This window comes from Sinocyclocheilus rhinocerous, unplaced genomic scaffold (genome assembly GCF_001515625.1).
Source record: "Sinocyclocheilus rhinocerous isolate Xijiao unplaced genomic scaffold, SAMN03320098_v1.1 scaffold72, whole genome shotgun sequence".
NCBI lineage: Eukaryota > Metazoa > Chordata > Actinopteri > Cypriniformes > Cyprinidae > Sinocyclocheilus > Sinocyclocheilus rhinocerous.
The window spans coordinates 1,216,405-1,216,872 of NW_015628351.1; positions in this window are offsets into that span (position 1 = coordinate 1,216,405).

Sequence of the window (468 nt, forward strand, 5' to 3'; positions counted from 1 at the left end):
GTCCAGAACTACAAACACGAATAAAACGCGTTAAAACTACAAACATGGTGGATGTGCGCGACCGGCGGTTAGGTAGAGAGGCTTAGAAAAAAAGGGTTGAGTTACTAATAATCAACATTTAACCTGGTAAAAAATATGTATTTATTGTTATCCGTGTTATATTTCATCTGCAACAGCAATGTGAATTTTTATAAACATCCATTTGGTTAACTTTTAAATGCATCATTATGCAGAAAATATGAGCAGAGTTCTCTACATGAAAGACCCGCGACTGGCAGATCAACAGCTACTTCTTTTCTCTCCAGTATGGTTGGAAGTTAAAGGGGTCATATGATGCTATTTTAAAGATCATTATTTTGTGTATTTGGTGTAACAGAATATGTTGACATGCTTTAATGTTCAAAAAACACATTATTTTTCAAATACTGTACATTATTGTAGGTCCTCTATGCCCCGCCTCTCTCAAAC